The sequence below is a fragment of the Mustela nivalis genome, assembly GCF_964662115.1.
Source record: "Mustela nivalis genome assembly, chromosome: 8".
In the NCBI taxonomy this organism is placed as follows: domain Eukaryota; kingdom Metazoa; phylum Chordata; class Mammalia; order Carnivora; family Mustelidae; genus Mustela; species Mustela nivalis.
Window position 1 is genome coordinate 96,265,454 of NC_139027.1, and position 27,318 is coordinate 96,292,771.

Consider the following 27,318-nt stretch of genomic DNA (forward strand, 5'->3'; position numbering starts at 1 on the left):
AAAAAATGAAATATATGTACAGCTGAGTGTTGTTTGTGTGTATTCCTACCCCTCCCCTTCAAGTGGGTACAACTATTAAGAATTGGGAAAATAGATTTTTGGTGCTTATAGTTTATATAGAAAATACTATACTTTCCATCATTTCCTGCAGTGTTTTTCACTCATCATTAAATATTCAAAGCTATCCATACTAATACATGTTAGCTTAGCAGCCAAGGAGAGTCCCTTTGTGTGACCATGTGATGTTTTGCTTCTGTTTCCATAATCAGAGCTCAAGTGAGGTCTTTGTGTGCACTGTTGTGTGCACTTTGAGTGCACAGCATTTTTGGGAAACAGAGTTTCTAGTCAAAGGGAAGAGAACACATAGACTACTTAGCTGAAAGCATAACCAAATTGGTTGTACCAGTTACTGTTCCCACCAGCATGCATCCCCTTAGTTTCCCATTTCTGCCAATTCTTGGGATTTTTAGATTTAAAGGTTTTTTTTTCCATCAGTATGGTTGTGTGGAATTATAACTCCTTGTGGTTCTAGTTTGCATTTCCCTAATTAATAATGAAGTTAAACACATTTTCCTGTGTTTAAATGCAAATTTATGTCTTTTTCTATTTTTCTATTAGGGTGTTTGTATTTTTTCATGTACTTTTTTTTTTTTTTTTACTAGTTTTGTATACATTGTGGCTTTAAATTCTTTTTGTCTAAAAATTTTGTCTTACAAATCTTCTCCTGGTGTATGACTCCTTTCTGACCTCTGTGTGGCATCTGGTGATGGATGGTTTTAAATAACAACATAATGTTCCAGCCTGAAATCTTATGTCTTGTTTAATGAACTGTACTTTTCTATAAAGCCATGACAATATTTTTTATGTCAGCTCCTAAAATCATAATGGTATTGATGAGGGAGCAGGAGGCTGGCTGAGGACAAAGCAAAAGCTGGCGCCTTGCACCCCCTCTTCACCCGCTCCCCTCCATGTGCGTAGCATTTCTCAGGCACCCCTGACTGCCATAAAGCGATAAATAGTTAACTTGCAGGGATCGCAATCCTGCAGAACAGGAATCTCCCTTGCCCTACAAGATGTCCTAGAGACCTAAACAGGGAGGTTACCTTATCAATAGCACAAATTTCCAGAGGCAAATAACTTTTGGTTCCTGAAGCCCTAATGTCCCCCTCCCACCATAAACTGGAGGAGACTGGGGTAGAAAGGAATGTAAATGATAGCCAGATCATAATGCCCCACCAAGAATCCCCCATTATCTTGATGTTAGTGCTTGACCTAGGGACGACATTAATCAAGCCATAATGTCAAAGACTCCCCCCGGCACCTTGTAGGCCCTCCCTAGCATGTGAGAACTCTGTCGAAATCCCCCATCCCTTCACTACCTCCCCCCAACCGTGGGGTATATAACATGCCCACCCTCACAACCCGGGGCAGCCGCATCTTCGCCTGCCCACGGGCCCTGTCCCCGTGCTCTAATAAATCACCTTTTGCACCAACGACGTCTTCAGAATTCTTTCTTTAGTCGTCGGCTCCGAACCTCCTCACCCCACCGAACCTGACTTAGGTTCTGGGACTTCATCAGTATCACGTTTACATTTACATCTTCATCCATCTGGTTTTGTGTATGCCATGAGGTAGTGACCCATTTTTTCACTCTTCTATGGTACTCATCAGTTGCTCTGGGCTCCTTTCTCCTCTGGTCTGAAATGCTGTCTTTGCCCTGTGTTAAGCTGTATGTACATGAAGTTTGTGTCTGGCTTCCAGTCTCTTCTGTTTCCTATTGTTTATCCTGTGCTAACTATTCTAGGTTTGTGATAAGTTTGATATCTAGAAGAGTGAGTCCTTTCCTGAGCCTGCTTGCCTTAGGAGCATCTGGGCTCTGCCAAGTTCTTTGCATTTCTGTATACATTTTAGGATCAATGTGCCATTTTACACAAACAATTTTATAGGGATTTTGATTGGATTGCATTGCATCAGATAATGGGTGTGAAAGACTGACATCATGACAAGACTGGGTCTTCCAATGTATAGTTTTTCACTTACTTAAAGTGGTAAATCGGTTTTGTACATTTTCCCACCCATAAATTCTCATATATCTTTTGCTAGACTTATTCCTATGTATCTTAAAAAAATTTAACTAATCTCTAACATTGTAACTGTTGTTTTTCAAATTACTTTTTCTAACTTTTTTCTGGGCTGTAGAAATGCAAAACTTGAATACTAATAATTTGCTTGTCACTTCTCTTTTTGCTTGGGTTTTCTATGTAGACAAATCAGTTGTAAATAACACATTTGTTTTCTCCTTTCTAATTCTTACGTATTTAAAAAGCTCTTTTTTTTAAAGGCAAAACACCTCCACTTGATTTTGAATAGAAGTTGTGTACATAGTTGTTCTTGTTGTGTTTTGAATTTAAAGGAGAATTAAAAAAAAAAAAAAACAACTTTGCATGGCATGTGAGGTTTGTTTGACATTGTATAGTGATCTCTGCTCTCATTCCATTACTATTTCTGTGGAATATCTTTTTCTGTCCCTTAACTTTCAACTTATTTGTGTATGGATCTAAAGTGAGTCTTTTGTAGATAGCATGTAATTAGGTTAAAAAAATCAATTCTGTCAGTCTCTGTCTTTTAATTGGGGATTTTAACCCATTTTTATTTAAAATGATTATTGATTAGGAAGGACTTCCTACTGTCACTTTATTATTTGTTTTCTATATGTAGCTTTTTTGTCTCTCATTTCCTGCATTACTTATAGCTTTTTTGTCTCTCATTTCCCACATCACTATTTTCTTTTGTGATTTACTGATATTTTGTAGGGACTTATAGAAATATTTTTTTCAGTTTTTTTGTGTGTATATTCTTTAGCAACAACCTTGGGGGTTTCCATGGGGATTACATTTAATATCCTAAAGTTATAACAATTTAACTTGAATTCATACAAACTTAACTTTAATAACACTGAGTTCCTTTAGCATTTCCATCCTCACTCTTTCAGTTGTTGATATCCCCAAATTGTATCTTTACATATTGTGTATCCAAAATGTAAAGTAGTATATTTCTAATGTATTAGTTTCTTATATTATGTAGTAAACAAAAAAAATGCAGTTACAAAGTTAAAATAATATTAGTTTTTAGACTAATAATTGTTTTTGTATAACTCCAAAATAATACACAGTAATTGTTGTGTATAACTCCAAGAACTGGAGTTATACACCACTGTAAATAATACAGGCTTTTATAATTGCCCAGGTATACCTTTACAGAGATCTTTTGTTTCTTCATGTGACTTTGAGTTATTGTTCAGTGTGCCTTCATTTTAATCTGCAGGATTTCATTAATGTTTCTTGCAGAGCAGGTCTAAGACAGTCTTGCCAGATACAGGATCCTCGGTTGACCACATTTTTCTTTTAGCACTTTGAATATATCAGTTCACTACCTTCTGGTCTCCAAAGTTTTTGATGAGAAATCTGCTGGCAATCTACTGAAGACCCATTGTTTGTGATGAGTCACAGTTTTCTTCCTGCCTTCAAAATGTTCTTGTTGTCTTTTGAAAGTTTGATTATAATGTCTAGGTACATGTCTCTTTGTTCATCTATCAAAGTCTGTTGAACATCTTGGGTATTTATATTTATGTCTTTCATAAGATTTGTTAAGTTTTTGGCTATTATTTCTTCAAAGATTCTCTCTGCCCCTTTTTCTCTCTCTTCTCCTTCTTGCACTCCCCAAATTGCATATGCTGGTCTGCTTGCTAGTGCCCACAGGTCCTTTAGGCTCTGTTCATCTTTCTTCTATCTTTTTCTCAGATTTAATAATGCCTATTCACTAATTCTTTGATTCTTTCTTCTGCCTGCTCAATCTGCTTTCAAATTCTAGTAAATTTTTCATTTCAAGTATTGTATTTTTCATTTCCAGAATTTCTTTTTTGTTATCTTTTTAGATTTTCTATTATTTATTGATATTTCCACTTTGTTAACACATTATTTTCTTGACTTTGCCCACATATTTCTTTAGTTCTTTGAGTATCTTTAAGATGGTTGTCATTGTCAAGTAGATCTGCCAACAGGTCTTCTTCAGGGACAGTTTTATTAGTTTATTATTTTTTTTTTCCTTTGACTGATCCACAATTTTCTGTTTCTTTCTATGCCTTGTGATTTTTTTTTTTGTTGAAAACTGGACATTTGAATCTAATAATGTGGCAACCCCAGAAATTGTATTCTCTCCCTGCCGGAGTTTGCTGTGTTTTGTTTTTGTTTATTTCATTTTGAACTTTTGCCCAATCTGTCACCTTGATGAGGGAGCAGGGGGCTGGCTGAAGACAAAGCAAAAGCTGGTACCTTGCATACCCTCCCCATCCGCTCCCCTTGGTAATGTGTGTGGCATTCCTCAAGCGCCCCTGACTGCCATAAATGATAAATAGTTAACTTGCAGAGATCACAAACCTGCAAGACTGGAGTCTCCCTTGGCTTACAAATGTCCTAAATCTCACTAAAAAAGACAATTGATAGTAGGATTGTGACATCCCACCAAGAATCTCCCAACTATCTAGATGTTAATGACTGGCCTAAAGACAACACTGATCAAGCCTCAAGGCCTTTGGTATCCTTGTAGGCCCTCTTTAGCATATGAAAACACCGTAGAAACCTCCCTTTCCCTCACCTTCCCCCAACCACAGGGTACATAACCTGCCATCCCTCACAACCCGGGGCAGCAGCTCTTCCTGCCCACGGGTCCTGTCCCTGTGCTTTAATAAACCACCATTTTGCACCAAAAATGTCTCAAGAATTCTTTCTTGGTCATCGGCTCCGGACCTCAGCCCACCAAACCTCACCTAGGTTCTAGAACTTCATCAACCTGACCATGCTTAAATGCAGACTGAGGTGCAAACTTAAGGTATTTTCAGGTCTTTTCTGAGCTTTCACCTCCCTTTGGGCATATGCGGTAACTTTCCAATTTCCCCTTTATAAGCAGTTGCTTTGGAATGTCCTAATTTTTTTTTATTTTTTGACAGAGATCACAAGTAGGCAGAGAGGAGGAAGCAGGCTTCCTGCTGAGCAGAGAGCCCGATGTGGGGCTCAATCCCAGGACACTGGGATCATGACCTGAGCCGAAGGCAGAGGCTCTAACCCACTGAGCCACCCAGGCGCCGCCTGGAATGTCCTAATTTTTAATGTGTGACTCCCAAAAACGGAAAAAGAGAAAGATGAAGGCAGGGAAAATGTGTTGGCCCTTTAAAATTCCTAGAAGTTACTTCTGCCAGAAGGGGGACAACTTGCAATAACGTGGGGGGAGGTGCAACAAGACTGCCTACCTCTTTGCACTTCTGGAACAGAAGCATAAGTGATCAGAGCACAGTCCCTAATATCTGGAGGACCAGGTTCTTTTTGCCCTTTCTTGCTGATGCAAGGTATGTGCAAGCTGGGCAGGCAGCACATGCACAGTTTTTTGCCCTGTGTCTGGGGTGGAGGATGGGTAGCTGCCACTGTGCTAAAAGCTGAAATTGACTAAAATTAACTCTAGTTTACTGCTCAAGCCTTCCCTTGGAAGTTTCAAGCCTTCAATAGACTCCAGAGTTCCAAAATAGCTACATCAGAGGACTCTGCCAGTGCAATTGCTGTCTCCGTGGGGATATAGATTCCTGGTCCTTCCTACTCTGTCATCCACCCAGAATGTTTGTTAAGAGGTTTCAACTTATATGAGGTATTGAATTTTACCCAATGCCTTTTCTGCATCTCTTGATGATCTTGATATTTCTTTTTTTTTTATCTTTTATATGATAAACCACATTTTTGAGATTAAACCCTACTTGATCAAGTTTTCAGATTTTTGTTGTTGTTGTTGTTTCCTGCAAAAAGCTTTATTGTTTCCATTTGGCCCGTGGCTTGGGAGAGGACTCAGAGTAGATAAAAAGCTGCCTAGTGGCTGTAGGGAGAGGCTCCGGCATAAGACCTGGCCCCAGGAGGATGCTGGAGGGGCCCCTCAAAGGCTGCTGGGCTTCAGAGGCTCCTAGTTATGCTTGAGGGTCAGCCTTTTGAAGAAATATTTCCCCAGTCAGCCTGCAGAGGTTAGTCAGGTAATTGCCCATCTTCTTGATGAGTTTCACCTCATCTAAGAAGTCATTCTCTAGGACTTCACAGAGATGGGGGACTGCACAGGCAGAACCCAGAGCATGCAGATGCCAAAAAAAAAAAAAAAAAAAAAAAACAACAAACAAAAAAAACCTGGTTCACGTTCTTCTTCTGAACAGGGTGGCTTCCTGTGGTGTCTAGGGTTTTACCCCACTCATCTTGGGATGGCTTCTCCACATCCTGGAGGGGGGTTTGACTGCTTGCTAAGCTGGTTTTGAATCTTCCAGAGACACTCAGTGCCTTCACGCTTCTCCTCAGCCAACTCATAGAAGAAGAGGCCCATGCCCTACAGAGCCACATGGTCATGGTTGAAATAAAAGCCCATAGAGAGGTAGTTATAGGAAACCTGCAGGTGCATGTTGACCAGGCCATTGATAGGAACCTCTACCTTGGTGGAATAATTTATAATGAATCTGAGAACTCGTGGTTGATAATAAGGAGCTAAGCTCAAAATGGGGTGTTGGCTGGTCCTGGAGGGAGATGGTGGCTCCAACGGTTGCAACTGGAAAAAAGTTTAGAGGGTATTAGAAGGTGGTAAAAGGGGCATCCCTGGGTCTGTTCTGTCCAAACACAGTTGAAGCAACAGACAGATCTATGGGACTGTGATGTGTACCACCAAGATCTCAGTTTTTAAGTGTTATATTCAAATTCCTAAAATTTGCATAGGATTTTAAATTTATGTTTGTGAGTGAGCTTATCTTATAAGTCCTTGGGGTTTGGTATCATGGTTTTACCACATTCATGAAGCAAGCTCTTCCTTACATGCTCTAGAGAGGTAGTATAATTGCAGATCTAGCATCTGATTCTGTCATCTCATCTGTCACCTGACTGCAAAGCCATCTGGGCCTAGTGCTTTCTACTTAGGAAGATTTTAACTTTTTATTCAATTTCTTTAATTGTTATGAGAAAATTTGGACCATCAATCTTAATAAGCTTTCATATTATGAAAAGCTTATTAAGATTGATGGTCTAGTTCGTGTTACAACCTGATAAATTTTTGTGGTAAACACATCCATGTAACACATGAATATTCAGATCATTCCCGCTACAGCTACTTATGTGGGTGTTTCATCTAATGCTTGTCTACACCTATTGAAATGGTTCTATTTTTCTTTTATTCTGTTAATGTGGCGAAATACTGTAAGTGATTTTCAAGGGATTGGTTAACCTTGCGTTTCTGGGATAAACCCAATTTGGACATTCTATTATCCTTCAGATACATTGCTGGATTTGATTTGCTAATATTTCCTTTAAGATATTTACATATTTATGAGACGATTAAGCTCTAATTCCATTTTCAAAATGTCCTTTTCAGGTTTGGGAAGCTCAGTGCTCTGCCTGGTAGCTTCATAAACAAGTTGCTGCACCTATGTATCAGTTGTGCTTTCAACTGCAAGGAACTGATCATCAGCTTAGTAGTGGCTTAATAATGTGACAATAATTATTTCACATAAGAAGGAATAGGGAGAGAAAAAAAAAAAGAAGGAATAGGGAGGAAGATGTTTTCATGGCTGATTTGGGGGGGGGTCACCGTTGTCCTCTAGGACTCAGCATCTTTCCTTCTTTCCTCTCTGCCACCCACATCCTGTTGGCTTTTTGTCTTCAGGTTTGTTGCCTCATGGCTGCAAGATGGCTGCCAAAGGTCCAGGCTTTGTTTTCCCATACTGTCTCCCCACATTATCATGTTCAAAGTCAAAGAGCAAGTGGAAAACCTGGGAAGTGAGATAGATAGATATATAGATAGATAGATAATCTTGGACATTCTTTTCTTTTCATCACAGAGGAAAAATGTCTTCCTTTAAAATCCACAGATTTCTCCTAATGTCTTAATGGTGAGAAGGACTGGGTCATATACCTATACATGAACCAAGTACTACAAAAGAATTGGGCTCCAAAGTCTGCTTGGACCAGTTATGATCCCCACATCCTGCACTGCCAGCCAGCCCTACTCCACATTAAGGTTGGGCCACTGTTTAAATACCAGCGAGATTTGTTGGACATGAAAAGGAGAAATGTCTGTTGACTGACTTTATTTGCCACACCGTGTCCAGGATATTTAGTAGGTTGGTAACTGTCCATAGGGGATCACTGGCCCATGTTTCAAGACCTGATCTGTGTCTGTGAACTAGGCTCCTGAAAATGACCTGAGTTCCCAGCCATAAAGGCAATGATACTATTTAAAGATGTTAGCAGTGTAGAAGTTAAACCTGTTCTGTATAAAAACAAATGACAGAGGACTCTTCCCCTAAGCCGAAACGAGCTGACAAGATTTTTTTTTTTTTAAGAATGTCTTACATGTCTTTATCGTGTGTTTTGAATTGAGCTTACAGCTGGTATTAAATCTTAAAAGGGTTAGTTCTATTTTTCACATATTTGTTAACAAGGCTTAGGTGGGAAGCTGGAGACTACAAGTAACTGGATGTCCGTGAAGACCTATTAATGCAGAGAGTACAATTTAATCCCAATTGGATAGTCAGAACTGATGGTCCCCTCCCTTGAAGAAAAGCTCCATCTAGTCTTCAAAACTTCCTTCTTTTCACATCTGTGTTGTCTTTCAATGGACCAGGTGATTTGATGCACACAATCCAAGAAACAGAAAGGGAAAGTTCCAGTAGAAAAACAACCATTGCATTAGAAGTAATTTCAGGAACTCTGGCATGGCAGGAAGAGGCCAAAGTGCTCCGTCCTTTAAGTCCCATGACCTACACTTAATCCCCAGCCCCTTCACATGCTGTTTATATGACCTTGGGCACCTCTGAGCCTCAGCCTCCTCAGCTGTGAGATGGAAGCATGACACAAGTGCCCATCTCAATTAAGGCAGACCACTGAGACTGCGAGATGTTGCCATGTAACCAGTGCTCCAAAGATCACCTGCAAGAGCAGCTAGCTGGGAGCTGGTGGATTAAATCCAGGGTAGTCCTGCTCCACAGGTCTCAGATCCTCCAGCAGGCTGGCCTGGACATGGTCCCATGGCCCTGGCAGCACCACAGGAGGGCGGGTGGAAACACATAGGCCTCTTGGCACCTGACTGGGCGCTAGCTTATCATCACTTCTGCCTTATTCTATTAACCACATTAGAGGCAAGGGACAGGGGAATACCCTCCCCATTTCAGTGGGGGAACTTCAAGTTGCAGGTGAGGCCATGGTTGTTCTTTCTTGCTACTGGGGGGAAGGTAGTATGATGGATTGGATTGTTCCAATAACAGAAATGCTCGTCAGCAGGATAGAGAAATAGTCACCTGTTTATACACAAGTTGGAAAGAATACTACCAAGTATTGTTGAGCTGTAACAGAGTTCTAGGGGTTCTGTGTTCCCATCACTCTTCTATTGCTCATCATCACTTTTATTTGGAGATGTTTGATACCTTCTGGTGGTCACAAATGAAGTTAGAGAGTGGGTACACAGGGGAGGTAGTGTAGCTCAGTGATTGAAAGTGCTGTCTTCAGGTCAGAGGGTCTTAATTTTGACACCCCAGCTTTGCAACCTCTATGTATGGTGTGGCTTTGGGAGTTTCAGTTTCCCCAAGGTTCAGTTTTCCCGGTTTGACCTGAGAGGAAGCTGGGTGTGGCATATAGAAATAGTCCAATTAATAGTTACAGCCACTGTTGCTTCTATGGGGTCCCTCCAGATAACTCCAGGGCCCATGATGGACATGAGCAATAGCAATTCTCCTGTAACACAACCCAAGTCCATCTGTCTGATGAGCAACAATGCCAGTCACCAAGACATCGGGTTTGCAGCAAGGAAATAGTGTATTAGAGAGGCAGCTAAATGAGGAGGCAGGAGGCAAACTTTGAGTCCGCCTGCCTGAAGGGGGAGAGAATCCATTTTTTAATGAACATTGAGCAAAGATGTATGTAACATACATCCCATATTCACTTTGGGTGGAGACAACATCAGAACGAGGCAAAATTCAGCCCTGGTGTCTGGAGGTTATCTTAGAACAAGGAGACAGGGCTACGGGCATGTTCTGAAAGCTTGTATAAATTGGATAGGGTCTTGGGCTTATTACCTAGGTAAGGAATGCAGGTTCTTGCTTGTTCCTGGGTTGGAACCATATCAGTTGACCTTGAGTCTAGGCTTCTGCAGACACATCCAGTACGCTTGTTAGTGGGGTCTGAAAAGAACAAGAGCTAGGGAGACACAGTTTTCTGAAAAACAAGCTTTAAACTTTCTGCTAGTCAACCTTATTAATCCTATGGGCATAGTTTCCCTTCTACATGGGGCTGGGGCTAGGTCAGACTCTGGTGCTGCATAGGGCCATCAGAGTAATCTCCTGTTTCCACTTCCCTCCACTGACAATTCTAATCAAGAACCCACCATGGAACTTATCGCTTATAATATCAGGTCCAGATTTTTCATTCAGTTTGACCTCTGTACATAAACAATGTTGATAATGTCCAGCAGAGAATGTGCATGTAAAGAAATGAGGTCCTTTTGTTCTTCATAAAGCCAATCCATCACACGTAATGCCTTAAGTAGATTGGTAACAATATAATGAAGTTGATAGTTTGCATACGTACCTTAATTTATAATGTTGACCACTTGTATTACATTGAGTATGAAACAGAGCTGGCAAGGAGTGGGACAGAGAACTTTACGCTGGCTGCCATCCTTTGTAACTCTTCCTACAAGTGAGGCCTTGCAGCACACTATCGGAGCCTGAGGAGTTCTCTTGGCCCCTGACCTTCCTAGGTCTTTGAATGCTGCACCAACATGGCTTCACAAATCTTGGCTCTCATGTAAACAAGGCTGTGGGCAGGAAAGGTAGGGACTGTTGTTTTTATATCTGGTTACAAAAAACTGGCACCTTCAAAGTTTGCTGTGGGTCTCATTATTAACAGGCAGATGTTGATGGCTTCAGATGCTCAAAGTCCAGCACTAAAGGGCAAGGGCAACAGCCTCCTCCATGTCTCTAGTCAGGTGGTGGTTACCACTAAGATTCTTTCTCCCCTCCCCTCTCTTTCCCCACTGTCTCTCCCTTTCTCTCTCATTCTCTCATAAAATAGCTTTATTGAGATGCCATTTATATAGCATATAATTCACTCACTGACAATTCAAAAATTTTTTTTTTGGTATGTTACATTGTTAAAAATTTTAGTAAAATCTATACAACATAAATTTTATCATTTTAAACATTTTAAATGTACAATTCAGCATTAATCACATTCACAATTCTACACCATTCCTACAATTCTTTCATCATCCCAAACATAAACTCTGTAACTCCTCAGCAGTGACTCTGCTCTCTTCCCCGAGCCCCTGGCAACTTTTCATTAACTTTCTGTCTCTACAAACCTGCCTACTCCAGAACCATGGTATAAGTGGAGTCTGTAAAATATTAGTCCCTTTGTGTCTGGCTTATTTCAGTTAGCATAGTGTTTTTGAGGTACACACATGTTGCAGGATGGATCAGAACCTTGCTCCTTTTTGTGGCTCAATGATATTACATTGCATGCAAATACCATTTTGTTCTACTGAAGAATTGTTTCTATTTTTCAGTTACTGTGAATGATGCTGCTATAAATATGGAGGCACAAATATCTGCTTGAATCCAGGTTTTCAGTTCTTTTCCACATATACTTACAATGGAATTGTTGGATTACATGTAATTCTACTTTTGATTTTTTGAGGAATGGCCAGACTGTTTTCCATGGCAGCTGCACAATCTTACATTGCCTCTAGCAGTGCACAAGGGCCCCAGTTTTCCCATGTTCTCACCGACACTTGTTGTTTTCTGTTTCTTTAATTATTTAATAATAGCCATCCCAATGGGTATGAAGTCATATCTTGTTGTGGTTTTGATTTCCATTTCTCTAATGATTAGCAGTTAAACATCTTTTTATCTTTTCTGTTTATTGACTCTGTATGATTTCTTTGGAGCAATGTCTATTCAAGTACTTTGTTCATTATTATTATTATTATTATTATTATTTTTTTTTTTTCTGGAGCATCTGGGTGGCTCTGTTGGTTGAGCATCTGATTCTTGATTTCGGCTCAGGTCTGGATCTCAGAGTCCTGAGATCCAACCTGGTATTGGGCTCTCTGCTTAATGCAGAGTCTGCTTGAGATTCTCTCTTTCTTCCTCTCCCTCTGCCTCTCCCTCACTCATGCTCTCTCATGTGCTTGCTCTCTCTAAAATGAGTAAATAAAATCTTAATATTTTTCTTGTTGAATTGTAGGAGTTCTTTATATATTTTGGATGTTAATTTCTTATCAGGTGTGTGACTTGCAAATATTTCTCCCATTCTGTGAGTTGCCCCTTTATTTTGTTGATCGTGCCCTTTGATGCATGAAAACTTATTTTTGACTAAGTCCAACCTAGCTATATTGTTGTTCTTAGTGTTGTTTTGTCTTTGGGGTCATATCTAAGACATTGTTGTGAAATCCAATGTGATGAAGATTTCCCCTTATGTTTTCTTCTAAGGATTTTATAGCTTTAGGTTTTGCACTTGGGTCCTGAATCCATTTTGAGTTAATTTTTGTAGATTGTGTGAGGTAGGGGTCCCCTTCATTCTCCAGCATTTACATATCACTGTCCACGTTTGATAGGAAGGAAGGAGAAGATGTGAGGAGTCATATTCTCTGGCACTTAGTGAATCTTTGTGCGGTTTTTCTATCCATTCTGGCTAGCACCTTGTTTGACTCCAGTTGTGTGTCATGTGTCAAAACCTATTCTAAGGTTTTGTCACCCACATGTTTTCTGTCTCTACTCAAGTTACCTCCCAGACTCCGGGACTCAAGGCTAGGGGATGGGGTAAAGTCCTGGATACCAACATGTTTGTCCTTAAAAACGTGGTGAGGGCGAAACAGAGAGCGCTAATCAGTGGCTTCCAGGGGATGGGGCTGGGACTGGGGCTGACCCCAAAATGGCAGCATGTGGAAGTTCTTTGGGTGACGAGATTATTCTGAATTTTTATTGTTGAGGTGGTTCCATGACTGTGTGTGGTTGACCAAACTCATGGAATTGTAATCCAAAACCATGACTTTCACTGTATGTTAATATAAGCCATGGACATAAAAGAGTGAACGATGTGCTGTTGAGAGGCAGCAGAGCAAGGGGTGAGAACAGCCTCTGGAGGCAGACTGTCTAGGTTCAAGTCCAGGCTTCCGACTTCCCAGCTTTGTGATTTTGGCAACCCTGGAGTGCCCAGGATTCCTTTTCTGTAAGAGGAGAGTGGTGGGCATTATTGCATGGAGTGGAATGAGGATTGAACTTTTGTGGCCATGCAGACCTCATGCGAGAGTTTGGTGTGCCATATAAGGGATCGCTATCGTCACAGGCACTTTTGCCCAAGGTGGGGTTTGGGTCCATGGTGGTGGGGGAAGAGCTGTTGGGGTGAAAGGTTCTGGTCCCTGTAAAGTACTCTGCTGTCATGGTTTTATTTGTTCGTGTCACACTGTAGTGTACTACAACCACGGTTTGAGTGGGATGCTCTGTGTCTCCCACAGCATCTCGTGTGTCCTGGACACGTGGCCTGAGGAAGAAGCTGGGTGGGGCTGGGTTGTCCCTCTTGAGCCCCGGGGGTGGCAGGCTGCCTCGGATGGCTGCAGCCCTGACCCCCAGCCATTGGGAGGCCTTTGCCCCATGGCCCCAGTTAGGCGGGACTCTTTCTGGATGTCAGTGCTGCTTTCTTTATAGTGTAATCTCTTTTGCTGCTCATTGGTCCCAAGGAAGAGAGAATGAGGCAAAGGAAGTAAGAGCGGTTACCTCAACTTGGAAAAGCTTCACTCTGCTTTCTGTTGTCCCAGGGGCTGCTCCATCCAAGGAAATGAAATGCAGTGTGTTTTGGCCCAATAAGAGCTGTTCCTTATGGGTGTTCCTGGTTAAGGGGCAGGAAGCCAGCCTCCCCTCCCACTATGGGTGTGACTGCGAAGTTCTTTCCAGTTGCCTTGTTTCAGATTGACCTCCTCCCTGTGATTGGACCCAGGCCTCTCTGGGTCCTTCCAGGCACGCTCACCCCCAGCTGCCTGTATTTTGGGATGCAGCTCCCCACCCTCAGTTGCATCTACCAACGCATTTCCATCTGCTTTCTGTCTCCCAGAAATTGATTGAAACCTCGTGCCTGCTTGCTGACAGTCTGCTTCCAATTCTTTTTGTGGTAACAGGTTTATTCCCTTTTAAATTTATCTTCTGGCTTGGAAGGGAGGAGAAACAAGTGTGTATGGTAAGCCAGGGATGGGAGTAGCCCCCTTAAATGGCAAATATACATGGGAGTCAGTAAGCAGGCAGTCATTGCATTCTAGCTTGAATGACACTGCTCAGGGTGTCCTTGAAAGGGCATTTTGGAACGTGGAGATCTAGAGGGGGCCAGTTGTATGTGACTAGGAAGGCAGGCATCAGCATGAGGACAGTGAGGAGAGCACTGGGAACACTGGGAGCACGGAGAGGTGGGGGTGGTGCCCAATGCAAGAGCAGCAGATGAGACCTAGAATTGCCTTGTAAAGGATACCTGGAACTGGCTCTGTTCTCTGTGGGATCTTGGGGGACAGCCTTGCAATGGAGCTATTGACACGGTGTTTGGGGGGGTGTTCTAGGGGACCTTTTGACCAGATATCAAGGCATTTTCTTTTTCTTCTTGCCAGGTCCCCAACTGATGCATAAATTAATTCTATGAGATGAAACACAGAAGGTTTAGAACTCTAACAAGCAAATGTCATCCAGAAAAGTTTTCACCCAAGCCCTTTGTTCAAGAGAGCAAAAGGTAACATGATTCTCATGCTAGATCCTCACAGTGAGATTTCTTACAAAAGCCATGGGCAAACACTTGGGATCCTTGGTGGGGGCTTCTTTGCTGTCCTAGAGCAGGAATGAGGGCAGAGTGAGTGAGTAAGGCTGGAGGAGAAGGGTTGTGCGGGCAGTCTATTGGCTTGGAGGAGAAGTGCCTTCTGCTGGGAGGGATGGCCTGGTCACCAGGCAGGATGTCCCTCCTTCTTGCCTGAATGACTGGGACTAATTACCAACCCTCCAGGGTGCACTACCAGACAAAAGGAGCCAAGGGCACCACGCTGTCCCCTCTCATGGGGCTCCCCAGGCCACACTGTGACCTAAGCCTAGGCAATTACCTCCAATAACACGGAGTTGCCCCCCCCCCCACTTCCAGGAGGAGCTGTCCCTGCTGGGCCTCAGACAGTCCTGATGCCTTGTAGGGAGTGAATTTCATGTAACATGAATCATAACTCCATAAAAATTGTTTCAGAAAAAATATTTTTAAAAAATCAGCTGTGAGATATCTAGCTTATGAACTAGGTGTTAGAATCCAATGCCTTTCTACTAGGAAGACTTTGCAGGTACATCCATGGACCAGGGCATGGCCCGCTGCCAGCTGCATGCGGGCCTGCCTGTGGGAAGAGGAGCTGGAGGTGTAGCTTCTGCCAACAGCCCAAGCTGACCCTTCCTCTGGAACCAGGTATGGATCTTGGGAGCAGTTTGCCTAGCCAAGTCTGCTGGGTTGGGGTGAAGGAGAGGATGAGATGAGTAGGGAAAAGCAGGAAAGCTTAAGGCCCTGCAAGGCTGGCGATTATTTGTTGTTGTTGTTGTTTTGTTTTTAAGATTTATTTATTAGAGAGAGAGAGAGAGGGAACACAAGCAGGGGGAGTGGGAGAGGAAGTAGGCTTCCCAGTGAGCAAGGAGCCCTATGCAGGGCTCAATCCCAGGACTCCGGGATCATGACCGGAGCTGAAGGCAGATGTTTCATGACTGAGCCACCTAGGCCTACCACAGGAGATGATTTTGAAGGCACGGTGGCCGTGCCCTCTGGCAACTGAGGCCTAGCAAAGGCCTAGCATGGCAGGTGAGATTGGCAGCTACTCCTCTGTGTGGGGCACTGCGGGGCAGGGGTTGCTGTGTAGAGCCAGGAGGGTGCATTGGAGCAGAAGCCTGCGGTCAGAAGAGACTCACTCTGGGCAGAGATGAATGAAGCCATTGAGATGTTCAGTCTGGCCACAGCAGCCAGGCCCTGGGAGAACAAGGCTGGTAAGATCTAGGTGGGGCTTTAGCAGCCCAGAGTGGCCTGAAGCTGAGGACAGAACGTCTAACCAAAGGAGAGTAGAAATGCTGGATGGGGACCAGGATGGAGTGTGGGGAGGATTGGCTGCCTCCACGGAGAGGAAGGGAAGGGGAGTGCTGCAGGTTTGAGGACATGATCTGTGGTAGTCCGTAACGTTGGGGTCCCCAGTGAACCAAGCCTGCTGGTATACATGGCCTGTGCAATCCCCTGCCCTGGGACTTGGTTTAACTAATAAACTGCAGAGGAAGTAGCACTGTGCCAGTTCCAGGCCTAACTGCAAGGAGGCCTGACAGCCTCAGATTTGTGCTCGGGATCCCAGAGACCGTCGGAGGAAGCAAGGTCCAGCCGTCTCCACATCCAGCTGACTCCAGTTCTCAGCTGGTCCTTCAGCCGAGGGTAGCCACACAGGTGACCTCTGGGGAGGCCAGCAGGCCTGCGCTATGGAAATTCACAGTGCCTGGCTAGAGAAGATGTAATAAACACAGTCTCATCACAGGATGAGACTAGTTCAAAAGCTAAGGAGGAGTATCTAGAAAACTGGGCTTCCTTCGCAGTTTCTGGCTGGAAACAGCCAGATCCTTTGTGTCTCAGTGCACTGAGCCGACGGCAAATGCTTGACTTAGGAGAAACATTCACCTTTGGAGGTCACGCACTCCTCACACTCCCTTTCTGCACGCCTGTCGTGAGCACAGCTTGCTCTAGCCACATGGTACTCCCTATGCCACCACCTTGATTATTACAGCTTCACGTTCCTTCTTGTTTTTCTTATTGCCTTGTTGAAATGATAACATTCACCATAAACGTGGAGACATTCTGGCTCAGGACCTTTTGCCCCTAGGGTCCCTAGGCCCTCTCCTTTCTCCTACTAAGTTGACTGGAGTGATCTTTTCATTTGCAGCCTTAGGGTTTGCTGGCCAAACCCGACACTAACCAGATCACCTTGCAGAATCATGAGTAATCACACCAATGCTTGAAGTCACTGAGTTCTGGGCTTGCTAGAACTGCCCACTGCAGGTCTACCCCCTGAATCCCGACTGCTGGGCAGAGGCTGCTCATTGTTTTTCTTCCTGCTCTGGACAGGACTGGTCCAGGGGCTGGGAAGGGGTGATGCCTCAGGTCAGAGAATCAGTGAGAGACCAGCTGGTAGGGTGCCTGTGGAAGATACTTGAGCTCAGACTGCATCTCTGGGATGGAACTGCTGTGCCCATGATATCCAGGTTGGGCGCAGCTCCCAGCTGGTGCTAATCTGCCTCAGGCCAGATGATCCCTTGAAGATCAGCTGACTTTTCTCCCAGACTGTGGTTCAATCTACAGAGTCATTCCAAGTCATCCAAAGTGCAGGGCAAATATTACCTGCCCTAAGGTATGTGTCATCCTGTTCCTCACTGAATCAGCTTCAAGCCCAATGTCTGGCTCAGCTATCCTCGACATGAGTGAGTAGGCAAGTGGGGGCCTTCTGCAGCGGCTTCAATGGCTGGATCCCTCCTCAGCTATTCCACAGGCCCTGAGCTGTTCTCTCTAACCAGACTGCATGTATTGAGAGGCCAGGACCAGATCTTGAATCATTTCCCACTGCAGGGTCTGGAAGGGCGCCTTACACACAGGAGGTGAGCTCGTGGCTAAAGAAAGTGCAGATGGGAAGAGCAGGTGCCAGGCAGGAAATGCGGAGCCCTGAGTCTCTGCAGGAAACAGGACTGTGGATGCTTCTCCTGGAGAAGGGACAGCTCGAGTGCAGGCAAGATGGGAGCTGCCTTTATCTCCTTCTGCAGGCACAGATAGTCCCATGTTTGTTTTGCATGGATAATTCTGATTTATTTAAAATTTAGCTGTTATGACAGAGGGATACTCATAATCTCACCTTAAATGTCTCTCTCTAGGTTCTCTTTCAACAGTGGAGCAAGGAGGGAGGGTGAGAGGACTGTGTGGACAGATCAGTGATGATCTCATGGCAGAAGAAGGGCTTTTATGGGTTGTGGAGACCACACTACAGAGTTCACAGCTTTTTGTTATCGGTGGTCCTTGACCTCCACCTGCTTTGCCTCCCCCTTCACTGGCCCCAGCCCCACCTCCCCCCACACTTCCACTCTGATGAAAACTTGTGGGGTGGGCAAGATTGTTTCATGTGTTTCTAATGTGCACATTTGGAAGTGTACTCCCCATCTTCCTTTTCTTACCTTTGCTCTTGACACAATGTTCTTCAGACCTACCCACAGTACTTCCTGTACATCTGAACTTGCTTTGTACAGCTGTTTTTAGGTGCATTAAAGATGGTCAGTTAATTCTTCCCACTGCGATGGTGGCTGACAGATTGCCCTGAATTCTATCATGATGCCTCGAGGAACACCCTCATGTTTCCTCATGGATACCAGGAGTGGAGACTGGGTCATTGCCACCTTTCCTCCCACCCCCAGACTTATCCGTAAGTATTTCATATTTTTTGATACCCATATGGTTATATTTTCTTGCTTTTTTACATGCTTGGTAATTCTTGATTGGATGTCCTGTGTTGCAAATTTTACCTTGGTGGGTGCAGATATTTTTGTATTTCTATAAATGCTTTTAAGGTTTTCTTTGGATACAATTAAGTCATTTAGAAAGTGTTTGATCCATTTAGGTTTCACTTTCAAACATTGTTAAAGGGAATAAGAGTGCCTTTACTCTTGGGCTGGGGGTCCTGGTGAATGAGGCCAGGTTCTTCTGAGCACTCCCTCTGGTGCACTGTGAATTATGAGGTTCCCAGGATGGCTAGTGGGAGCATGCATAGCTCTCCTGTGTCAGTGCCTGTGACACCCTCTCTGCCTTTTGGGCCCATCTTTTCTGGGTTTGGGTTGTTTTCCCACATGCATTTGCTCAGCCTCTCTCTCCTGAGGACTAGGGACTCTGCAGATCTCTGATGGCCTCTGCACCGCTCTCCTCACTGAGCTTCGGTCTGCAGGCTCCCCTGGCACAGAGTTATTTCCTATCTCAGCCACTGGGTCTTTTGCTGCCTGATGCTCAAGTCTTACAAATAGCTATTTCATGTATCTTGTCCTATTTTTTCCCTTGTTTCAGACGTGTGTGCAAGAACAACTTTTCTTTTGCAACAATTTTAGATTACAGAAGAATTGCAAAGATAGTTCAGAGAATTTCTATACTCCCCACTCAGTTACCTCTAATGTTAATATCTTAAATTGCCATGGTACATTGGTTCAAACTAAGACCGTCATGTCCATCAGTACATCTCTATTAACTAAACTCCAGAAACTGAATACACAACTAAACCACTCTCGATTCCTGCCTCTCAGAAACGGTGTGACATACTACATGTGTGATATGTTAAGCCATTAATGTTGGGGCAAAATCGTTACACAGCACTAGCTAACCTACAGATACACCTAATCCATACCCTCCTCTAAGCCTTTGCATACGCTGTTCCCTCCATCTGTGCTTCCCATTCTCTTCTATTCTCATCTGCCAATTCACGCACCATTCAAGGTACTCTAGGGAAACATGGGACAGCCACCCAGTGAGGTCGCTTCGCAAAGCCCCTGGTCCAGCAGGGCTAGCAGCTGGGCTAGCAGCTGTTCCATTTATAGGCATCTGCCTGAAGAAGGGACAGAAGCTACTGGGACCATGAGATGAGTGAGGATCACCACCAGACTGAATGGAGCAGTCTGAGGCCTTCCATGTGTCACTGTGCTTTCCAAGAAGGAAGACAGAGTCACTGGAGAAGGAGCCAGAGGTGGCAGAGGTCAGGGCTGTCTTTCTTTTCTGATTTTGCACCCAGACCCGTGTCCCCACATTCTCCTCTGTCCTAATCATATGACTTGTCCCTTTCCCAGAAATGACCTCTCTCTGAAAAGACATCTTTCAACCTGCCTTCTCTCCAACTCCTCTTTTTGGGCAACAAAAATGAGATTATATTCTGCAATTTGCTTTTTTCCACTTCACAACACACCATCTAAATCTTTCATGTTTGTATAAGTGTCAATCCTGTCTTTTTTTTTTTTTTAAGAGAGAGAACTGGGGGGAAGTGGAACAGAAAGAGAGAATCTCAAGCAACCACAGAGCCCAACATAGGGGTTGATCTCATGACTCTGAGATCATGACCTAAGCCAAATTGAGAGTCAGATGCTTAACCCTCTGAGCCACCCAGGGAACCCCCTCCCATCTTTAAAAAAAAAAAAACAAACCAGCTTTACTGAAATATAACTGACATATAATAAGCTTTATATACTTAAGATGTGCGATCCCCTTTTTACAAATCATCTCCACCATTTTAAAGTGTACAAGTACTTCAGCATTATTGACTGTATCTTGTCCATCTATTTTTATTTCACTGACTAACTCTCTCATTTTTATTATTTCCTTCCATTTTGGGGGCATTTATCCTTTGCTCTCAACTTCCTAAGTGAGATGCTTAGCTAATAACCCCCTAAACATTTAAGGTATAAGTTTCTCATAAGTGTCACTTTGCCTTCATGCTGCAGGACTTGCTGTGCAGTGTTTTCATTATTTTCCAATGTGAAATGATTTTTTAGGTCCGTAATGATGTCTTCTTGCACTGATTTATTACTTCCTTTTTCCACGAGTCATTTAGAAGATATTTTAAAATTTCCAAACATATGGTGCTGTTTTGGATATCTTTTTTTTTTTTCAATTCATATCACACATAATGATGCACATTCCGAACATACATAAATCTTCTACAAGCTAGAAAGAAATAGATTGGCAATCTAGTAAAGACATGGACAGTGGGTTTGAAGTGATGACTCGTGGAAGAGGAAAGCTAGTACACATGTGAACAGGTAGTTGACTTTGTGAGTCATCAGATAATGCCAATAAACTCTCAAAAAACACATTCATCTCATCCGATTTGCAGAAATAAGTGGTTAATATAAAGTATTGACAAGGATAAAGGCAAATGGAAATTCTTACACATGTTACAAATGCTTGGAAGAACAATTTGGCAATCTGAACTAATTCATTGACTCGTGTTATTTAAAACCATATTACTTAATTCCAAATATATGGAAATTTTCTATTTATTTTTAAATGATTTTTTCTAGCTTGCTTTCATAAGTAGATGTACCCCATTTGATTTCAGTCCTTTGAACTTTGTTGAGGTTGAGTCCCACTTTGTGCCCCTGCATGATTTGTTTTTGTAAAGGCTGTATATGCACTTGGAAACAACGCATATGTTACAGTTATTGAGAATCAGGTCAAGTTTGTTTATTGTGTTGTGTCTTCTAAGTCCATACTTACTTTGGGTGGGGGTGCTGCTCATTCTACCAGTTATTGTGTGAGATAATTTAATATCTCTCTCTATGATTGTGGATTTCTCTATTCTTCAGTACCAACCATTTTTACTTTATGTGTCTTGAAGCTATGTTATTATGTGTTGGAACTGTAGGACTGTTGTACTTTCCATTTGATGGGCAACTTTGATCATCCTGGCATGTCTCTTATCTGTACTACTTCTCCAGTCTGATAGTAGTACTTCTGTACCAGCTTTCTTTCTGTTAGCATTTGCCTAATGAGTTTCTTCTATCATCTCAGTTTCAACTTTTCAGCAGTCTTCTATTTTAGTGTGTCCTTTGTATTTTATTCTTCCACTAATTATTTGATTAGTTTCAATCACTAAATATTTGCTGATGACTGCCATGACAAATACGTACTTGGGAGATGGGAGAAAGCAGGTATGCAGTTCCTTTGCTTGATGTGTGGCTGATACACCATCATGGGACTTCTGGCCAAGGCTTACATGATTTAAAAAAAAAAAAAATTAAGATTTTATTTATTTATTTTAGAGAGAGAGAAGGAGAGTGCACCAGGGAGCAGGGAGTGGGGTGTGGAGGGATAAAGGTGTAGGGAGAAGGAGAACTCTGTCCTGAGCTCAGAGCCTGAGCAGGGACTCGATTTCACAACCCCGAGATCATGACCTGAGATGAAACCAAGAGTCAGACACTTAACCAACTGAACCACCCAGGCTCTCCTTGCACTATTTCTCTGAAACACTGTGATGTTCTAAGGACATCACCTCTTAATGGGGAAAATATTATATAATTCAAAGTTTATGCAAGGGCTACATTAATTGAGAGCTTGTGTGGAAATCATTCAGCACAGTGTCTGACAATAGACTGTCAGAAAATGATGACAGCTGTCCCATTTGTCAACCAGTGGGTTTTTAAGTATGGTTCCTGACCAGTAGCATCAGCATCGCCTGGGAACTGTTACAGATGCATGTTCTTGGGTCTATCCCAGACCTAATGAACTATAATCTTTGGGGTGGCACGTGGCAATTTGAATTTAAAAAGCCCTCTGGGTGGTTCTGAGGTGTGAAGATTTGAGACTCACTGTTACAAGTAATAAACGTATAATGTTACAGACTTTTACGTATAATGTTACAGACTTTGATAATACTTTCCTGTTTTGGCAGCACTAGGGAACAAACAGTTTGGTTAATCTAGAGCTGGGATTGATCCAGTGATCCTGCAGATAGATGGAGTGCTGGAAGGGCTGTGAAGGTAAAAGCCTTGTAGCTTTGTGCCTGACCACAAGCGCTTTGTGAACTGACTTATGTCAGTAGTTTGTGAAGCTCTGTCATTATCATCATCATCTTCATCATATCTTTTAGTTCATGATGCTTTCAATCCCTTATTATTCTCTTCTTGCTTAGTAGCCTTAAAGGTCACTTTGGCTGAAATTGTTTTTTTACTGATGCTCCTTGTTTGCCTATTTACTTATTTAAGTGCTTTGAAATCACTGTCTGTGGTCACTTGCCTTTATCCTGAAGAACTTCCTTTTAGTGACTTTGCTAACAACATATGTTTTTGCTTATCTGGACATGTCTTTATTTCACCTGCAGTTTTGAAAGATAATTTTGATGGATATAATAATCTTAGTTGATTTTTTTTTCTTTCTTTCAGCACTTTGGATGTATTGTCCCAGTGCTTTCTGGCCTCCCCTGTCTCCAAGGGAGTCTGGAAGTCTGCCTTCAGTCTTACTGAGATGTCCTTGGATATGAGGAGTCATTTTTCTCTTGCTGCTTTAAAGTTTTTCTACATTTCAGCATGTTTACTATGATGTGTCTTGGTATGACTCTCTTTGTATTTATCTTATGGAGTAATTGAGTTTCTTAAGATTAATGTTCCTCATCAGATTTGAGAAGTTTTCAGCTGTGTTTCTTTGGACATCTTTTCTTCTCCTTCCTCTATTTCCTTTCCTTCAGGTACCCATGTTAAGTACATGTTGGTATGCTTGATGGTGTTCCACATTTCTCAAATGCTCTCTTCTTCTTCTTCTTTTTTTTTTTTTTTCCTTTTCTGCTCTTTGGGTTGCATAATTCCTGTCATTCTATAAGTTCACTCATTCTTCTGACAGTTCACATCTACACTTGAGGCTCTGTGGTAATTTCTCATTTTGGTTTGTGTGTTTTTCCTACTCTATAATTACTATTTTGTTCTTAAAAAATATCTTTATCTCTCTTCATATTCTCTATTTGATGAGCTCTGTCACTCTGTCACCATATCTTCCTTCATTTCTAAAGCATGATTTTCTTCAGTTCTTTAAACATATTTATAATAGCAGCTTTGAAGTATTTGTCTGTTATATTTGGTATCTGGGCCCTGTCTTAGGCAGTTCCTGTTTCTTAATTTTGCCCCCATGTAGGGACCACACTTTCCTGTTTTCTTTGTCCATTACATTTTAGTTGTTGTTGAAAACTGGGCATTAGGTAAATGTAGCAACCCTCAACACTGATACCCCTCTACCTCTCTGGGGTTTGTTTTGTTATTATTGTTTGTTTATTTGTTTAGTGATTCATCTAGATTCTTCTAGTCTGTTTAGAAGTCTATTTCTCCTTCAGTGTGAAACCCTCGGTGCTGTTCCTCACAGGGTTCACCCTTGGGCATGTGTGATCACTTGAGAATGATAGTGGTTGAGCAGACTCTTTGATGATGTCTTTCCAAGCTCTGTCTGGTAACCTAGCTGACTTATGGTTTAGCTTATTGATTTTGAATGCTACCAAATTACTCTTAATTACTTCTACCCAAAATCTCCATTGTTTTCTAGAATACCTTTAGACTTGGTTCTTGTTTCACATTCAGTCACTTCCTTTAGGAATTGATGTGAAGCTCTCTGTCCTTCTGGATCCTCTCTCCTTCTGGGCATAGTATCTGAGTCACTACTCTGGAGGTTGGGTGAGAACCTCACTCTCTGGTCTTCTTGGCTTAGCTCTCCCAGCAGGAAACCTTCAACCTCTGAGTTGTCTGGGGGAAGGGTGGTCAAGGCTCTAGTCTTCTAAACTTCCCACTCTGAAGTTAGGGTCTTTACCTTAGGAATGGAGGATATGTGGAAGAAGGGAGTTCCTGAACTCTCAGCCACACTCACCAGATATTTAGCCTCTGCAACTCAAAGTTGGACAGGGTGAGAAATGCTGGTTTTCTTCCCCTCCCAGTGATGCTATATTCTTTGATATGATATGATATCCACTGATTGGAAATGAAGTGATAGGGAATCCTATCTCTATGGCCACACCCTCTGGAGTGGGGCTTCCATTAAGCTGAGGCAGGGCGGGAGAGGGAGAGAGTTGGTTATAGCTTCAGTTCCACAAGTTATGACAATTCTTACTGAGATTTAGTAAATTTTCTGAGCAAATATTCTATCAGTTGTTCTATGACTTTGGGGAAATTTCCAGAGACTTCAAAATGGTTAATATTTAAAAAAATTGAAACTTGATATTATTTTCATCAATTATGGTTGTTTCACTGGGAAACAGTTCACAGGGCTCCTCATACTGCTATTCCCAAGGAATGTTTTTCCTTATCTTTTTATCTAATGTAACAATTTCCATGTTCAGTGCTTTCCTTATTTTGAATTTCTGTTTCTTTCAGGTGTGAACTCTGTAATTTTGCTAGTTCTGCCTTCCAGGGGGCTAATTTTCTCTTCAGTGAAGTCTATTCTTTTATTTAAGCTGCCACTGAGTTTTAAATGTCAATATCATTAGTTTTCAGAAATTCCATTCAGTTCTCTATTAAAACTATATGATCAAATTTGATCATCTGTTATTCCTTCAATTTTTATTTTTGTAATCATATTAAGCATACTTATATTTTTTAATTTGATAATTCCTACCTCTTCAGTGTGTGCAATACAATTCTCTCTCCTTTTATTATTATTTAATAATTTAATTAAAATAAAAAATATTTATTTTTTATTATGTTATGTTAATCACCACAGAGTATATCATTAGTCTTTGATGTAGCATTCCATGATTCATTATTTGTGTATAATACCCAGTGCTCATTACAACACATACCTCCTTAATATTATTTTTAAATTGAAGTATAGTTGACATACAATATAAATTACTTTCAGGTGTACAACAAAGTGATTCCAAATATATACACATTATGAAATGCTCATCACAAGAGTAGTTACCATCTGTCACCATACAAAATTGTTACAATATTATTGACTATATTCCCTATGCTGTACTTTACATGACTATGATTTATTTATTTTATAACCATAAGTTGGAATCTCTTAATTCTCATCACCTATTTTGCCCATCCTTCCACTTGTATCCATTCTGGCAACCACCATTTATTCTCTGTATTTACGAGTGTTTTACCATTTTGTTTATCATTTCATTGTTAAGATTCCACATATAAGTGAAATCATATGGTATTTGTCTTTCTTAGTCCAACTTATTTTAGTTAGCAAAATACCCTCTAAGTTCATCTGTGGAGTTGCAAATGGCAAGATTTTGTTTTTCTTTATGGCTGATTAATATTCCAGTGTGTGTGTGTGTGTATACACATCTTCTTTATTCATTTATTGATGGAAAGTTAGGCTGTATTCATATCTTGACTGTTGTAAATAATGCTGCAGTGAACATGGGGTGAAAATATCCTTTTAAATTAGTGTTTTTGTTTTCTTCAGGGAAATACTGAAAGGTGGAATTGTTGGATTATGTGGTATTTCTATTTTGAATTTTTTGAGGAAACTTCATACTATTTTCCACAGTGACCACAACAGTTTACATGCCCATTAAGAGGGCATGAATGTTCCTTTTTCCGCCCATCCCTGTCAATCCTTATTATTTCTTACCTTTTTTGAAACTAGGCACTCTGACAAGTGTGAAGTGATAGCTTATTATGAGTTTGATTTGCAGTTCTCTGGTATTTAGTGATGTTGAGGATTTTTTCAAGTGTCTGTTTGCCATCTGTATGTTTTCTTTGGAAAAAAGTCTGTTTAGACCTTCTGCCCATTTTAAAATTGGATTATTGTAATAATAATAATTATTTTTTGGTCTTACGTTGTTTAAGTCCTTTACATATTTGGATATTAACCCCTTACTGAATATATCATTTGCAAATATGTTTCTCCTGTTCTGTAGGTTGCCTTTTCATTTCTTTGATGGTTTCCTTTACTGTGCAAAAGCTTTTTAATTTGATGTACTTCCAATTGTTTATTTTTGCTTTTGCTGCTCTTGCCTGAGGAGACAGATCCAAAACATATTGCTAAGACTGATATCCAAGAGTTTATTGCCTATGTTTTCTTTTAGATGTTTTATGGTTTCAGGTTTTATACTTAGGTCTCTAATCCATTTTGAGTTTATTTTTGTATTCAGTGTAAGAAAATGATTCCGTTTCTTTCTATTGCAGGCAGCTGTCCAGTTCCCTTAACACCATATATTGAAGACTCTCTATCTTATCCATTGTATATTCTTGCCTCTTTTGTCATAGATTAATTGACCGTTAATGCATGGGTTTATTTTTGGGCTCTCTGCTCCTTTCCAATGATATATGTGTCTATTTTGTATTGGTATAATACTGTTTTGGTATTTTGCAGTACATTTTGAAATCTGGGATTGTAATACTTCCAGCTTTTTTTTTTTTTTCCCAAGATTGCTTTGGCTATTTGAGGTCGTTTGTACATTTATACAACTTCTAGGATTTTTTATTCTAGTTTGGTGAAAAAAGTTGGTATCTTGATAGGGATTGCATTGAATTGTATAATTTTTCTTAATAGTCTCATATTTCTTTGTATTTCTGTGGTGTCAGTTGTCTCTTCTCTTTCATTTCTGATTTTGTTTATTTCAGTCATCCTTTTTTTTTTTTTTCTATGTTGAATCTGGTTGAAAGTTTATCAGTTGTGTTTATTTTTTCAAAGAACCACTTCTTAGTTTCATCAATCATCT

At 41.5% G+C, this 27,318-nt stretch overlaps 1 pseudogene across 1 annotated transcript; it reads right to left on the reverse strand.

Moving 5' to 3' along the window:
* Positions 1-6,004: 6,004 nt before the first annotated feature.
* Positions 6,005-9,768, reverse strand: LOC309870640 (ferritin light chain pseudogene; annotated as a pseudogene). Its single transcript has 2 exons — positions 9,721-9,768; positions 6,005-6,624 (listed from the first exon to the last, which is right to left on the reverse strand). The product of its transcript is annotated as a ferritin light chain pseudogene (transcript).
* Between the last annotated feature and the right edge of the window lie 17,550 nt (positions 9,769-27,318).